General features: G+C 57.7%; 1 protein-coding gene and 1 long non-coding RNA gene across 5 annotated transcripts in view; both read right to left on the bottom strand.

Annotated features, from left to right (window-relative positions):
* Window positions 1–16,102, bottom strand: part of SORCS2 (sortilin related VPS10 domain containing receptor 2) — a 446,054-nt gene that overhangs the window by 96,399 nt on the left and 333,553 nt on the right. The window lies entirely within an intron of this gene.
* LOC140688119 (uncharacterized) lies at window positions 10,687–13,802 on the bottom strand. Of its 2 annotated transcripts, XR_012062878.1 has the most exons (4): window positions 13,698–13,802; window positions 13,531–13,625; window positions 12,129–12,244; window positions 10,687–11,022 (listed from the first exon to the last, which is right to left on the bottom strand). It is a non-coding gene; the product is annotated as an uncharacterized lncRNA (long non-coding RNA). The 2 variants fall into 2 exon arrangements; XR_012062877.1 differs by lacking the exon at window positions 10,687–11,022 and having other exon boundaries at window positions 11,644–12,244.

Genomic DNA, 16,102 nt, shown 5'->3' with positions numbered 1-16,102 from the left:
TCTCCCTGAGAAGCTGTTCCGTTATTGTCTCCACTTTCCAGACAGGCCAAGCCCTTGCTCAGAGGTCCCTCAGCCCCTGCGAGGCCGAGCTGGTGTCAGGGGCACCCCAGGCCCCCAGCCCAGCCGCCTTCCCTGATCCAATTTATTGATGCGCTCTTTTTGTGTAAAGTTTTGTTCAGCAAAAAAGTACTGATGTCAAAAAAAAGAGACATATTTCATTACATTTGATTCTGTCCAGTCATCACCACTCCATCACACACACACACACACACACACACACACACACAGACAAACACCCTGCACTTTACAAATGAGGGGAAGGCGTGGTTAAGGAAGGCTTCAGAAGAACCAAGAAGATTCCACTGCTCCTGTTTACTTAGCGCCGCCCACAGGCCGGCCCTGGGCTGGACAGGCCACCCACATCCCCACGGGGCCTGGCCACGCTGCCCACGGCGGACACAAGCCCGCCAACAGGGGAGGCGTCTGAGGTTCAAAGGGGATTTGGGACTCCCTTCCCCACGGAGGCCAGAGCTGGAGGGGACCCAGGTCTCTGTGCCTGTCTTGTTAACAGTCTGTCACCTCCCCTCTTCGCTGGCTCCTGCCTCCTGGGGTCTCTTGGTGGTGGATTAGCTATGGGGGTGGCCGACAAGGTGGCAGCGGGAGGTGGGCCACTCAGGGTGGCCTGGAGTCCTCTTGACCAAGCAGCAGGAGAGCTGAGCTGCTGGCCTGTCCAGGTGGCAGAGCAGCGGGGAAGGGACCCTGCCTGGGGACCCTTGGTCCCCTCACCAACCCCCAGGCCTGTGCTTCCGTTTCTAACCTGTAAGAAGAAGGCAAAATAAGTCCTGCCGTGCCAACCTGCAGGCCGGCCTCTGGGAGCCGAGACAAAGCCCGCTCTGCTGCAGCATCGAGCTCGTGGAACAAGCACCTGCTCGTGTGGATGAAAAGTACTGCAGCCACATCAGCAGACACAGGATGCTGTGCTGTCAAGTCGCCAGCCGCTGCCGCCCCCACAGCGGTGCCCCCCCAGGGGACTTGGGATGTGCAAGAGCAGGCACCAGCCCTGGGCAGCTAAGGTGCACATCAAAGGAACGGTTCCGATGAGCCCAGACCTTTGCACCTTCCCACACGCAGACAAGCAGTAATTTCCTTATCTTGAGATGTCTGGTTTTCTTAAATTAACAGTAATCTTTGGATGTTCCGACTACCTGGTCTTTGTGGCAAAATCTCCTGTACGTCCTGGCTCCTCCTGCCTCTGTGGAGCAGTCTCTTAGAGCGATCTGAAAGGCCACCTCCTGGGCTTGAAGTCCTCAGAAAGTGCGCAGAATAAAACTCATCTCTCAGCTAACAAGCTGTGAATTTTGTTTCAGGCGACACCTGGATGGTGCCATGAGCCTCGGGGCCGACTCTGTGCTGAGTCCCAGACCCCTGTACTGCTGCTGCTGCTGGCCAACAGTTCACGGCATACCCCTCTCTCAGAAAGCTGCCCTCGGCTGATGGGAGCCCTGTCCTGGGAGTTCATACCCTCCCCCTGGAGGACCCCAGACAGTGCTCATGGGCGGGGGTAGGGGAACGGCCAGCCCCCTGTCTCAAGGAGGGGCGACTCTGTTTCACACACCTGAGCTGGCCGTGGACCAGACGTGGGCTGAGGACCACGGCCTTCCCCAGCCACTTCTTCCCCTCAGCTTTCTCCCGAGAGCTCATGTGCACCCATCCCTGCCTCAGGCTCTGCATCTGGACAACCCGACCAAGTTTGGTGGATTTTCTCCAAGTGGCCATCTCCCCAGGCAAGGCAGGTTCTGGAGAGCAGGGAGCCTCAGCCACGCTGTCCCCAGGGCCCCGGCAGGCAGGACTCCATCAGCAGGGGCTGCAGGGGTGAATAAGCACCCACTGTGAAAACTCAGGTCTGCAGAAGGCTGAAAAGCACCGCAGACCAGGGGCCACGCACTGAGCCATGTCCCGTGATAAAGCGAGGCTCTGCTCTCTGCAAAAGCCCAGGCCGCTGCCTCGTAGTTTTGAGAAAGAGGGAAACGGGAGTGATGCTGTGGGAGAGGCTGGCCTGGGAACGGTGTTCTCCAACCGGCTCAAAGCCTACCGCAGCTAAAGAGGTTTTAGGGCTGAGAAAGGCCCAGGGGTCCCCAGCCCAAGACACAGGGAGGAGGCGGAGGGACTGGGCGGCTCCACCTCCAGGCGGCTGGGGACGGTGGGGGAGGGGCTGGCACAATCTGCCAAGACTGTTTTTATTTTTTAAGGTGCAACATCCTGGAGAGTTTTGCTTTGTTTTCTGTTTGAGGGGGACAGGTAATTAGGTTTATTTATTTATTTTTTGATGGAGGTACTGGGGACTGAACCCAGGACCTCGTGCAAGCTAAGCACGCTCTCTACCACTGAGCTATACCCTCACCTTCCGAAGTGTTTTAAATCACACACAAGCACGCACAGATGCACGCACACGCAGGTGCATTCTTAAAAGCAGCCCCTAATGTGGGTGCATTAGGACATATGAGTGTCAGCCAGACACTGGCCCTTGGCAGAGCCTCCGGACTCCCTCAGGAGCACAGCAGGGACACCCTGCCAGCCGTTTTCACCATGAGGACTTGGAACAGAGAGGGCGCAACATTTAGTCCAAATGCCTTACTTTACAGTTAGGGACACTATCGTTCGAGGAGCGAGAGCCACCTCCCCACGGTCCACAGCCCACGGGGCCGAGCTAAGACCCTTGGCTGCCTAATGCTGAGGCCAGGACAGGAAATTTCCCGCCCCGTCCTTGAGTGTGGACTGAAGAAGTGGCCAGTCGGAGGGAGGTACTTCTGGCCAGAAGCTCCCGGGCTGTTCTAAGTGGAAATGCCTGCTGGGAGGATGTGGAGGGGATGGGGTGGCTTGACTGAGGATGCGGAGTGTGGGGTGAGAGGGTGTGGTTTGGACACAGCAGCATGGAACTTGCTGATGCACTTGAGGTGGGTTGTGAGGCAGAGGGGGTCAAGGGTGACACCGAAGCTTTTGGCCCGGCTGGGGGATGGCACCTCCTTCTGGAGAGGCAATGGGAACACTTCTGTCTGCAGGAGGACGACTCTGAGATGTCTGTTAGTGAGGGCCCACAGGAGTCATGCAGACAGAGGCAGATCTGAGCGTGGAGTCTGAGGAGCATCAGGGCTGAGGGTAACTGGGGTGCACGTATGCAAATATGTTGTTTGTGAAGCCATGAGATCGGGTAGGATCATGAAGAGAGAGGGGGAAACCGGGTGAACGTCTCACCACACTGCTGTGCATCCCAGAGGGAAGGTGAGGCAGGGCTGGCTGGAGACCAGTGGGACATGGACATAGTCTCCCCTTGTACAGGTGAGGAGACTGAGACAACCCCAGAAACACAGCCGGTGGGTAGAGTCAGATTTTGACCTCAAGGTTCTTGACCTTGAACTTCAGAACTAGAAGTGTTGCTTAGAATGCCCTTCCCTCTTCCACATAGTCAACACCTATACACCCTTCCAAGGCCAACTCAAATGTCCCCTTTCCTGTGAAACACTCCTTGCTCCCTTCTGGTGCCCAGCCCCCCATCACAGTCCCACAGAAGCCGGCACACACCTCCCCTTCAGAATGTAGTCCACCTCGGGATCGCGGGCTATGAGTTCCCGGGGCTGTGAGCTCTCTGGGGTCAGGGAATGGTTTCCAGTCCCACCAGCCTCTCTCCACTTGCCCAGAAACTCAGTATGTGAGGAGCGCTACCTATGAAGACTTGTCAAATGGATGGATGGATAAAGGGATGAATGGGTGGCCGTGAGGGGTAGGTGCATGAGTGGATAGATGTTCAGGTGGATAGATGGGTGGATTTAATGGTGGATGAACATACAGGTAAGTGGCCAGATGAATGGATGGATGAGTGGATGATGGCTGGCTGGCTATATAGATAAATGGCCCGTGGACTGGTGGATGAGTGGATATGAGTGTGTGTGTGTGTGTGTGTGTGGATAGACAAACAGATGGGTGGGTAGGTGGATGGGTGGATGGGACCATCAGTGTAAGGATAAATAACAGATAAGTGGCACTTGGATGGGTGGGTGGTTTGATTGGACAGAAGGATGGCAGGTAGGCACAGTGGAAAGACAACAAGATTTGTAGTCACAATATTCAGAGTTTTGTCCTGGCCTCACTCTCATGAGCTGCTGCATCACAGGGTTCCTACTGCTGGTCCCTCGGCTCCTCACCTTTGAAGTGGAGAGGGGTCGACCAGCCGTCTACCTGCTGGGACTCTGTGAGGCTCAGAGTGGCAGTGAGAACAGCTTGGGGATGGCACAGGGCCATGCGCCTGTGAGGCAGTCCTGGGCAGCCTGGCACAACGTGCACCGCCGTGGAGCTCTCTGCCAGAAATCCCCTCCAAAACGTACATCGAGGGAGCATAATTTCCACATGGCTGGTTTTAAAACCAAGTAATTAAGTGGTTTTACAGTCAGTTTTTAAAATAAGCTCTTTAAGTTATGCGTATAAAGCATGTCCCTATAATAGCCAAGTTGTTCTGTTTCGTGATCTCTATTGCAATAGATTTTATAATTAGGCAGGAAAAAACCTCTCCAGGGCTGAGGCCAGCTTATTGAACTCACTTTTTGGCATGGTGTGATCTAAACCAACCCCAGAGGTGGGGCTTCCTCGGGACCTAGTCCACGTGGAGCCTTGTTGGGGGTCTGAGGTGCAGAGGGTGACTGACAAGGACACAGGACAGCCCAGCTAGGGTGGAGGGAAGCCGTGGGCTGGGGCTGTGTGCGTGTGCGCATGCGTGTGTGTGCACATGCGTGTGTGTTCGTGTAGGTGTGCATGGGGGGTGCTCAGGGGAGGCGGAGATTCAAAGAATCCTCCAGATAAAGGCTGTCTCCCCGGAGCCTACAGCTGTGCCAGGTGAATCTCTGATAAATCAGTATTGAATCGGGGAGGGTGAGTACACAGGTGGATGAACGGGGGGAACAGATTAGGGCATGGGTGGGTGGGTAGATGGATGGATGGATGAGTGGATGGATGGATGGATGGATGGATGGATGGATAAATGGATGGATGGATGGATGGGCAGATGGATGAATAGAAGAACTGCAAGTTTCAGGATGGCAGGGCCCAGACTCTGTACCCAGCCATCCAGGGCCCCACACCTGGGCCCTGACTAGCAGCTTGCACTAGGAAGTTAATGAAAGAGTGTGGAATTGGAGGGACCCCCAGTTTTCCAGTGCCTGAAGTATTCCCACAGGCAGCGTACCTGAGGGTCGTTTCTGGCAAACTGTGATGCAAGTGCTCCTTTGGTGCCAAACAGCCCCCTTCCGTGATGCTAACCTCAGAATCGTCCTTACACCGGCGCCAGTGTCCCTCAGCTGCTGGACATGGCTCTGCACACTCCTGTGAGTGGGGACGTGTTGCCCCTGTGGCAGGGTGCCCTGAGCTCGTCCTGCTGCACACACACTCAGCTGGGTCCCTGCAGCGCCCGCGGCCTCCTGGAGCTCAGGCCGCAGGGCCTCTGAGGGGCAGCAGACAGAGATTACTGGATTTATGCAGCCCCACCGAGCAGCTGTCCGCCCCCTCTCTTTTCTTTAATCCTTTCTGCTCTTTTTGTCTCACTTGGGTTATTTAGGTCATCTCAGAAGTCCCCTTGCATTTTTTTGGTGCCAAGGTAGAGTATCAATAAATGTATTTTAATTTCTCAGTAGGAGTAAAGATCTATTTTTAAGGCAGCCGACCAGACTGAGATCCCTGATGCCCAGTCGTTCATTCCACAAACATTCCCTCTGCCCAGAACGCTAGGGTCCTCTCTGGAGTGTGGGTGGCCCCAGTGTCTATGGGCCTGACTGGCCCTGGGACCCTGGTGCCTGGTAGGCAGAGCTGCCAGCCCCTCCCTGTGCCCCTCCCCCTCCCCCCTCCTGTCCCCTTCTGTCCCCCTCCTAGAGTTACAGCTATCAGTTTTCAGGTGCCTACTGCGGGGCAGGCCTGCACCAGGGCTTCCCTTGCATTATCTCCCTCGTCCCCGGCAGCTCCCCGTGGGGCCGGATTAAAGGCATCACGGACGGGAAAGCACACGGCAAACTGGAGGTCGCGGCAGCGATGTGAGGGGTTACCACTGACAGCGCTCTCCGCCAGCGTAACAGGCCCGTGATGGGGAGGGGAGGTGCGGTGGGAGGGCACCTGCAGGGACCTGAACATGCCACGCCCAGTCACGCCTTCGCGGGTGGAGACGGCAGAGGAGGCCTGGTGCCCGGGAGATGCAGGCGGAAGCTCAGAGGGCTACAGATGTCACCCACTCCCCTGCCCGGTATGCCCCGTGCAGGGCCACGCAGCTGCGGACAATGAGGTGACCCAGGCAGAGGCCAGTCCTTGAGGTGGAGATGGCCCAGCCTGGGCCCCGACACTGGCAGGGGACCAGGCTGAGTGAGGCAGCAGGAGGGCACCGCTGCTGGAGCCCCAGGGGGGTGCAGGAGGAGGGCGCCCTGCCTCACTTCCAGCTCCACGCCCCTCTCCTCCCTCCCAGCCCTGAGCCACCCTGCCTCCCCCCCTCGGACTCCTGTTCGTCTCCCTGTTTTACAACAAAACTCCAACATCCTGGCTGCAGTGACCCAGATGGGCCTCCAGCCCAGCATGTCCCTGTGCTCTGGACAGTAGCCACCAGCCCTGGGGTGCAGAGCCAGAACCGTGCTCCCTGCCCCGCCCAACAGGTACTTAGGAGCTTGGAACCAGGCTTGGCAACCTCGCTCTGACAGGACCAGAGAGTCAGCCTTCCAGCCTGCAGGCCACACAGCCTCAGGCCTAACTCCTCAGCTCTGCCACGGCAACGAGCAGCCCCGGGCAGCACGTGGACAGGTGGGCTAGGTGTGGGCCAGGAAATTTCACGGCTGCTCACTGAACCTGAACATCATTTCACGTGTCGGGAAAGATGACCATTCTTTTCATTCTTGTCCAACCATCTGGAGAAAAACCGTGCACGTCCCGACTTCATGGGGTTGGCCCTCCGGAGGGACAATGATGGGCGGAGCGGCGAGGCCTCTGATCCGACTGTGTACGTGAACCCTTCGAATGGCCGTGATTAGAGGCTTCTCCCACGTGCTTCTGGCCCAGCACAGCGGGGCGCTTCCATCAGTGCTGGGCCAGCCGATTTCCAGAAGGAGCCTGGCGCTGTGGGAGGGGCCGCGCTGGCAGGCAGGTGCCGGACTTGTCCAAATGCACCACCCCACCCCACCCACCCCAGCCGAGACTTGACCCCGGTCACTCTGGCTCCCTGGCCCAAGTTCCTTTTTGGGGCTTTGCAGACTCCCAAGCTCCTGGCTCCATCTAACACCCCCCAGTGCTAGGAAGCACCGGCTCTCTGTGGCCTCTGCGCAGCGTGCCTGGTGCTCACGGTTTCTGGTCTGAGATGCAGAGTCCTTTGGAGAAAACTGTCATCTCAGCCCCACTGCCTCCATTTTTCACGGCACCAGCAGCTGCAGGAGCAGGGCACTGCAGCACAGGGCCAGCACCCTCATTTCCCCCGCATCCGTGCGTGTGCAGGGGGAGGCGGTGAGCGGGTGTGGGTGCGTGGCCAGGCGCCCACTGTCTGGAAAGCCTTCTGAACCACCAGTGGCTGAAGGGACACGTGAAAGAACACATCGAAAAGCCCCCAGCACCAGGTCCTGCAGGCCCTGGGGACTGACTGCTCACACGCCCCCGCCCCCCCCTCCCCCCACCACAGGGCAGGTGCCAATCACAGCACCAACCGCGTCGGAATATTTGTCTCTTTACTTGGCAGCACCGTTGTTAGGCCAGTCATCCTGACCTTCCATGGCTCAAAACCCTCTGAGAATCTGATGGGGGGAATGGTCTGCCTGCCTGGGAAAAGTGAGCATCAAATATGCTCCCCCACACACACCCCACATGCCACACATTACACACCCCCCACACACACCACGTACCACACGTTACACACACACCACACACACACTACGTACCACACGTTACACACACACTACACATACCTCATACCACATATTACACACACACACACACATACACACACACACACACCCCTACTTGGTCTACATCTTGAGGCACCTGAGGGCCCTAGGAACCCCCACTCCCCCAACCGCAGGAGGAAGGACCTGGGAGTTTTTAAGACAAGACCGGGGCTGCTCGTCTTCGAGGCCCTGGCCAGCACGGGAGCGGTCAGTTCTGACTATGCCAACAAGGCGTGAAACGAAGCGCTCAGGGCCTCGCTCCGAGCGCCCCGCGACGGGCAGCAGGATTGGGTGCGGACGCGGAGACGGACGGTCCCAGGCAGGACGGCGCCGCGGCCGGAGCGCCCAGCCCCGGTCCCACCCCCACGTGCCTCCTCCTCCGACGGGTGGCTCGGGGCCGTCCGCCCGGTGCGGGGGGCACACGTGGGGCAGGGCCGCGGGCCTGGGCGGGAGCCTGACTCGCGAAGTCTCCTTCTCCAGCAAGCTGCCGCTCGGTGCAGCTACCTGCGTCTTCTGAACGCGCTGACACTCGGCAATTTCAGAGCTGGCGAGGTTTCCAAAAAAGCCCCCGGCGCTGTGAACTTGACTTAGCACGCTTGCAGTAATTAGTCTGGGGCCCCGGGGAGGGAGCCCGGGGAGAGGGTGTTAGTGGGCTAATCGTCAACCTGGAGACTGAAAAACGGGCTTGTGGGCGATTATGGCCAGAATTCAATGGAGCTGTTCGCCCCGAGCACAACTGCCAAGTAAGGAAGGAAAACGAGATGCCAGGTTGCATTGGCCAAAAGCAAAATTCAAAGAGGGAGGCAGTCAGACGGACCCCAGGCTGGGGTGGGGATGCCGACCAGGGACGTCACCGAGAGGGTGACCAGCTGAGCCCCTCACCGCCGGCTGGGCCCCATCTCACCCCCGAAGCCTATCCTGAGCGGATGGGGGGCAACTGGAGCGGCCCCGCCCTTCTCCGGAGCTGCGTCTGTGCTCACGGGTGCGCGGGCCTGACATCTCCGTTCTGACCACTTATACGCCAGACCCGGGGCCAAGGGCACAGGCCAGGACGTGGCCCCTGCCCTCCAGAAGCTCGGGGTCTAGAGGAGAAAAGCCCTTCATAACACAGTGAGGAAAGGCGAGGGAGAGGAAGCCAGGGATGGGGGGAGAGTCCAGCAGGGCGTATCTAAGTCTACAGGGCGTATCAGGGAGGCTTCCTGGAGGTGGTTACAGCTGAGTGGCGTGCTGAGGACTCACACCTCACCAGGGGAAGCAGGAGACTGGGGAGCAGGGACCCTGGCTGGGATGGCGGTGACCTGCGGTGAAAAGCTTCACTCAGTGCACAGTGGTCACGCAGGCAGGTCTGCAGGCTGGTGGGGCCTTGTCCCCAGGCCTCCAGGCTCCACAGAGGCCAGCACTGTCCACGAGAACCTCAGTGGGCCCCTTACTAGCTTACGCTTTTTATTTTTCCAAGGGAAATTATTAAAGGAAAATGACTATCCTCAACCACCAATTCATAGAAAAAAGGACACTTTCATGCCCCCAAAGAAGGCAGGACCACCCTCAGATCAAGGACAGACATCCCTGAGGAGGCCGTGGCAGCCCTGAAGGTCAGCTCCCGCCCAGAGCACTTGCTCGGGAAGCACCGTGCGGGGTGTCGGGGGAGGACAGTGAACGGGGAGGCTGAGAAGGGGCAGGGTTGAGGGTGTCCCGGGGCGTGGTCACCGCTGGCTCTGCAGCAGGGCGGACTCCTAGAGGGTGGATTAAGGGCAGCTGCCTGCCGAGGGTGCAGGAGCTCCCGCCTCTTCCTCCCAGGAGCGGGCTTGGCAGGTTCAAGCCCTGACCGGCTCATCAACAGAACCAGCATGGAGATCAGCGTCGCTCTCAGATTCCATCTGCTCTGACATCCTGGAGACACAGGGCGGCCCAGAGGAGACACCCAGAGAGATTTTGCTGGAGTCTCAGATCCACCCACGATTGGATGTAGTTACCTTGAGAGAAAGTCAGTTCCTTCCCTGAGCCCCAATTTTGTCGGTGAGACCAAGATACGGATTCCCGGCGCACAGAGCTGTCGGAAGGATGAGATGAAGTCATCTCTGTCACACCAGGGGTCCGGGATGTGCTCAGGACCAAGCAGGGGTGGCAGGATGGAGACACGACTTATGGAGGGCTTCATGGAGGAAGAGCGGCACGGGCTGAACCAGGAGGTAGGGTAGTCCTAACATGAGGACTCTCCCAGGTGGCTCCTCCACCTCAGCCTGAGGACCCCGCCTCCAGAGCGGAGCGCGTCTCCGACGCACTGGTTTAGATGCTGGACTCATTATTTCATTGTTGAATGGCTAATGAGAAATACACAATAACTAACACCGGAGACCCAGAGAGATCAGTTTGAGGATGACAACCCACGTCTTCCTGCGTGTAAATCCGTGGCCGCACCACACAGTCAATGAAAATACCCCAAATCCAAAGCTATCAGCGGGGCTTTCTGTCCATGAACAGGTGACAGGAAGATTGATTCTGGTCCTGGGGCTCTCGGGCACTAAGCTCAACGCTAACAGTTAAATAGCTTCAAAGGAAAAGCTCAGTACAAAGAGCCCGATTCACTGGGGGCAGCCCCAGCCCCAGCCCGTTTATTCAGGAATGCAGTGGATGGATCCCCATCAACCTTGGGGGCCCCCATAATATCCTGCAGCAGTGTGTGACTGCAGACTAATGACGTGTCAGTGGATGCTACGCGTGGGGTCATGATCAGCAGCTCAGCCCTCGCTGTCCTGGAGGCTTTGCCACGTGCCACGTGCACTCCGTAGGGGGCAGGATGAAGTTGGCACAAATGGGGCAGGTCCAGCAGAGCCCGAGGAGACGGCCCCAAGGCCAGAGGACACCCCTCCCTGTTCTGGAGAAGATGCAGAAGCGATGCCTTCTTAGAAAGCCTGCTGCCGGAGAGGCGCCCTGAAAAATTCTGAGAGGGGTCGATGAATCTTCGCAGGTCTGGGAAGCAACCACTCCCAGCAGAAGGCCAGGAGCAAGGAGTCAGGCCCAGGTGCCAGAACGCCAGGGAGACCTTCAGCGCCTGAGTTACAATCGCCGAAGTCTTAAGGCCACAGAGACGACCATTTAGTCAATACTTTAAAAGTGTCATCCACAGTCAAGTGGGTTTGAATAGATCTTATCCATCGCTAAAAAGACCCAAACCTCTCTTCTCCAACAGGGCACAAAAAGCAAATTGTCCTGTGATTTAAATTAGCTCCTCGTTGGAATAACTCTACTGCAGCTCACCTTATAGAGTTATAGGATCTTTATATTGAAGGCATGGAAACTCGGTTTTAAAGAGTAAATTATTATAAGAAGGGATGGTTCATGGGAATGGAAATGGACTGGTCCGAGTTCAAGGCTTGCACTTAAAGAAGCCCTGTACCACGACTCATACAGCCAATGCCCCCTCTCTGGCCCCAAGGCGTCCTGCTCTCCCCACCCTGGGTGCCCCCACCTGTGACCTCTCAGTGACTTTGCTGATGCAGGTCCCCAGACCATCTCCACCGAGACCACCCCTGAAGGGTGTTTCGTGGGTTTTCCAGGCTGTTCCGCTGCCAGTGGTCTACAAGCAGCGGCCCCCACCCCAGGTGGGTCTATACGACCCGGCTGTGCATTCCCCGTGCCCCCCACACCCTGACTTAGCCCCCACCAGGATGGACACGGAGGAGCACAGGTGTTTGACAAATGTGTGAGGAACAGAACTGGACAGAGGCTGCAGGCAGGTGTGATGTCACAGGTTATCCCGAAAAGTCCATCTGGGGGGGCGTCCTTGCACTGGGGAGGTGGCAGGCCAGACCGCGTCCACCTCCTTCCTCACCCCAGAACCAACAGCAAAGCTTCGTTAAATGCACCCAAAGTATTTTAAAGTGCCGTGTTGCGCTGGCAAGGAAATAGGAGTCTTCAGAGGTCAAAAGCCACAGTGGTCACGGAGCTAGCTTTGCCAGCTCTCCCTCAGCACGGCTACCACCTCCTGGAGTGGCAGGCCCCACAGCCGCTCCCCAGTAGCCATGCTCCTCTTCTTCCTCACAACAGAGCCCTCAACTCTCAGCTGGACGTACGACCACACGGAACGGAGGCCACACTTCCCAGACTCCCGTGGAGCTCGGGGTGACTGTGCAACTAAATTTGGCCCAAGAACATGAGCAGAAGTGCTGTGTGAAGCACCTGGAAAGTGTCCTTAAAGTGACAGCATGCTGGTCTTCACCCTCTTTCTCCTTCCTATACCTGGAATATGCACATAATGGCTGGTACTGCAGCAGTCCTTCTGGACCAGGCGGACCCTGCAATGGAAACCATGCAGACTGAAGCATAAAGAAGAACTTGAATCCCTTTTGCTGAGGATCATCAAACCAGCCCTGCACTGACCACTGCCAGATCTATTGGTCACAAGGGGAAATAAACTAGCCACCTTCTATCTTAATTAAGTCACGCTGATGGGGTTTGTATGTTATTCATGCCTGAAACTAACCCTAAGACAACGGGACACCTTGGATCTCTGTTTCGAGGGCTGCATGAGAGGTGGGGGTCAGGTGACAAAGCCAAGAGAGGGAACCTGGTAAGAGGCCCTCTGCCCAAAGCTGGGACCCCAGAGGGCTACGCCTTTGGTGTAAGGGTGAGCTGAGAGAAAACTCCAGTGTAGAAGCACGCCTGCCCATCTTTACCTTGTCCCTGGGAAGAGGAGTCAAGCACGCACGCACGCACACAGTCACACACACACACACACAGTCTCTCTCACACACACACAAACACACACACAGTCCAGGCAAAATCATTGCTAGATGGATGAAAGTTCACTAACTTAATGATAAAATGTTCAGTTTCCAAGAAAGACATGACAACATATGACACTCTAATCTCAGAATATAGCCTCCACACAAGTAAACCCAAAGTGGACAGAACCACAAGCAAAAAAGTCACAAAGCTGCGCTGAGCCCACAAGGTGTGATGCAGCGCTCCCGGCAGCCAGCAGGCCAGCAGACACAAACCGGCGAGACTCTAGGAGATTTAAACGAGCCTGATCCAGGGGTATGTTTGGGACGTTCTAACTAACTCCTGGGAAGCACAGTTCTTTCGGACACTTGGGAACATTCAGGATAAGACACCAAGACTGTGTCCAAAAGCAAGTCTCTGCTGATGTAAGGGACTCCCGCAGGTCACGTTTCCTGACCACCCGTGCAGCTGGCAAGATAGTTCACCCCCCAAGATGCCCACGCCCTCACCCTGGGGACCCGGGAGTATGTGAACTTTAGTGGCCACAGACACTTTGTGGGTGTGACTAATTAAAGATCCTGAGGTGGGAGAGCACCCTGGGCCATCTGGGTGGGCCCGCTTTAATCACAAGGGTCCTGACGAGGGGGAGGCAGAGGGTCTGACTGAGGAAAGGGGGTGTGACAGTGGGAGCAGAGGGTCCCAGTCAGAGAGACTGAAGAGGTTCCGCCGCCGGCGTTGAAGATGGGGAGGAACCGCCAGCCAAGGGATGCGCTAAAGCCTGGACAAGTCAGGGACAGACGCTCCCCTAGGGTCCGGCCGGGAGCTCGGCCCCGCGGACGCCGCGACTTCAGCTCACCGAGATCATCGCGGACTTCTGACCGCCAGGCTCTCAGAGAATAGACTGCTGTTGTTTCGAGTTTGTGTTAAGGTGTCACAGCAGCAACTGGAAAACTAGTACAAGAGGCAATCAGATTAGGAACTGATGAGAGAAGGAAGAGCACACAAAGCCCCGCAGACACTTACGCATTTAGAAGACCTCCCCGGGCCTCACTGCGGCTCTTAGGATGACGTCCAAGCCCTAGAGCCAGGACCCCACTCTGTTCCCCGCCGCCGGGCCGCCCCGCCCTGGCACCTCTCCCAGCTCCTCCCCAGCAGCACGCTCTGCCCCAGCCGGGCTCCCCAGAGGGAGACAGGAGGTGCCCTGGGCTGTACCGGAATCACAGCGGGTGTGGCCAGAAGGAACAGTGCATGCAGGAGGTGCGTGCAGTTAGCGGGGCAGCCCGGGGGCCGGGGCAGAAGCTACAGCTGTAAAGGAATCTGTGGCCTGGGGAGCTTCGTGGGGCACAGCTTGGGGTCTGGGGGGGCCTAGTTTTCCATTTGAAGGTCCCAGTGGCACATCTGCTCCCCCCCCCGGTGCCTGACTGCACCCCTTGCATGTGGCCCCTTCCTCCAAGATCCACATCCAAGTGGAGGTTGGCAGTAGGGTGAGGATGGAACCATTCCTAAGGCTGCCAAGGGGACAACCTGTGCCAAGCGCTAAGTGCCTTTCTTGGTGCCTGGCTCATGGACAGTGGTCACTTCCATCCTCAGAGGCCACACCAGTGCCCTCCCAGCCCTAGCTGGCTAGGTTGGCAGTGGCTGAAGGGCAAAGGGGTGCGTTCTGGAGTCAGACTGACTCTGCCAGCAGCTCAGGAGCCATGAGGATCTGGGGGCTCATGGTCTGGGTGACTCGCTGTGGCTTCCACACGTCACACCTGAGAAGTGGAGGATGCTGTGTGGAGTCAAAGAAACAGGGCAGAGGGTTCCCATGGACAAAGCCCAAGCAAGTTCGGCAGAACGAATGTTCCAGTGGCAGAAAGCAGTAGTGGGGGGAACGCCAGCATCTGCCTGCCTCTCGCCTCCTGCCGCCCACGCCTCCAAGAGCCCGCCCACGCCCTGCACACAGTAGGTGCACCCTGGCGCATTCATCCATCTGCCCACCGCCCATTGTCTGCACCTCCAGGCTGGGCCAGGCTCGGCTCAGGCCAGCCTGACCCACGATCACTGTGAGGGCAGAGCCCTAGTCAGCTCCAGATGCAGAGGGCGGCTAGGACGCTGTGCCCCTCCTGTGGTCCCGCTGGGTTGGCGGCACAGTGAGTGCTTTTGAAGCCCCTTGCCCCCAGATGGACAGAACTGAGGGGGTGGGGGGATGGTGGCAGAGCCCCCACCTTGGCAACCCCAGGGGAGGAAGCCACGGCTCTCTCCTGGACCCTGGGGAGCCGGCTCCACCGTGAGTCAGGACAGCTGCCCTGCGGCCCCTCTGAGGTGACAGCATTGAACGCCACCTGAGCCTGTGCTCCCAGCAACACCGACTGCGAGATCCCTGCCGTCTGTGCTCCAGGAAGGAGCTGCTGCGAGAACCCTGGCCCATGGGACCTAGGGGACACGTGGGGACCCCCTTGTTTACACGTGACACAGTCCCCCAAGTTCTATTTTTAAGGCAGCTGACCCAGACTGAGGTCCCTGATGCTCATGCATTCATTCAACAAACACTCCCGCTGCCCGAATGCTAGGTTCCCCTCCGGAGCGTGGGTGGCCCCAGTGTATATGGGCCCCCAAATTCCACTCTCTGCTCATGAAAGAATTGCCACCCTGCGGACCCCACTGACCGAGCTGGACGAAGCGAGATACCCTGCCCGGACTGACTCACTCCTGAGGTTAGCAAAACCAGACACAGAATGACCCCTCCTGCACTGCCCCTCCTGAGGGTCAGCTGACCACAAAGCAGCTCACCGCCTGCTCACGCCTCCCCTGCTCCAGTCCTTCCTCCCACTTACTTCTCCCACAGAAGGAAACCCCCTCCCATCACCTGTGGGATGCTCCAGGTCTCAGAGTCAGAGCCCCCTCCCTGATGTAAAAGCACTGCTCCGTTATAATAGCCCCGCCCCTCATTGCTAGTCCCTCCCCCACTGTAATAGACCCTCCCCTATTGTAACAGCCCCTCCCCTATTGTAATAGGCCCTCCCTCTATTGCACCAGCCCCACCCCCTATTGAAACTGTTTTCAAATCAAGCCTCTCCTAAAGTGGACTTATTTTTTTCTTTGACAGAGGAAATCAGCCCCAGGCACAGCACAGTGCCTCTTCTGCGGTGTGACACTGTGTCATGGCTCCCTGGGGTTTCCTACTGGGGTTTTTCCAAATTCAAAGAGCTGAGCCCCTTACTCTTTGGAAACCCCGAGGGCATCCTGTGAGCCCCTCACCCCTTGAATAGAGCGGCTTCTGGAGTCTCTTCTCTCAGTAGGTGAGACCCCGCCCTTCGGCCAGGAGGTGCGGCGCTGGGCTGGCCGCTAGGGCCCCCAGCACCTGTCTACCCAGCTGCTCTGAGGTGGGGAGTGCCGCCAGGTGCCAGGACAGTTCCTGTCTCTGGGTCGCGCGGGTGTGGGCAGTG

Source organism: Vicugna pacos, chromosome 2, assembly GCF_048564905.1.
Source record: "Vicugna pacos chromosome 2, VicPac4, whole genome shotgun sequence".
NCBI classification, from domain to species: domain Eukaryota; kingdom Metazoa; phylum Chordata; class Mammalia; order Artiodactyla; family Camelidae; genus Vicugna; species Vicugna pacos.
The sequence above is the reverse complement of the archived record's forward strand: the minus strand, read 5'-3'. Positions and strand labels throughout refer to the sequence as shown.